This window comes from Elephantulus edwardii, unplaced genomic scaffold (assembly GCF_000299155.1).
Source record: "Elephantulus edwardii isolate Elephantulus edwardi_28Jun2011 unplaced genomic scaffold, EleEdw1.0 scaffold00042, whole genome shotgun sequence".
Lineage (NCBI taxonomy): Eukaryota > Metazoa > Chordata > Mammalia > Macroscelidea > Macroscelididae > Elephantulus > Elephantulus edwardii.
Genome location: NW_006399792.1, coordinates 15,304,350 through 15,305,112, shown reverse-complemented (window position 1 = coordinate 15,305,112; position 763 = coordinate 15,304,350).

The window sequence follows — 763 nt, the reverse complement described above, 5'->3', positions numbered from 1 at the left end:
TGCTGGTGCCAAGACTGTTGACTATGGAGCCAAGCAAACTAAAGCTGTGTACAGTCTCATTTAGAAGAATGAAAATCCCAGAACACTTGATTTTGCAATTATGAAACTTGTATTTAGACCAAGAAGCTGCTTTCTAAAAGGAGCAAAGGTATAAAATCAGTAGAGTTTTGCATCAGAATTGTATTATTTATCCATTTCTATTCAGTCTGAACAAATCATGAGACAAGCTAGATCTTATGTACAAGAATGTGACATCAAGATAGGAGGAAGGCTCATCAGCAAACTGTGTTATGCAGATGACACAACTTTGCTTGATCAAAGTGAGAAAGACTAGTTTTGTTTAGTATTTGTTTAAAAATTTAGAGTTTTTGGTCACTGACTTCAATAGTATAACTTCCTAGTTAAATAATCAAACCAGAAATAAAGAATTGCTGTAGAATCAATTCCAACGTGTACAAATCTTGCATGATCAGAAGAGAACTGCCTGATAGGATCTCCAAGGCTGTGGCGCTTTATAGAAACAGATTGTACAAAAGCAGCTGGTAGGTTCAAATAGCCGACATTTTGGTTAGAGGATGAGCACTTAATCCACTGTGCTACCAGTTGTTGTTATTGTTATTATATGCTTTCAAGTCTGAAGTGACTTACAGCAGACACTTCAGTGTATTAACAGAGCAAGGGAACACTGCATGGTTCAAAATTGGGAAGGGCGTATGCCAGGGATACATCCTATCTCCATACCTTTTCAACCTATATGCAGAAC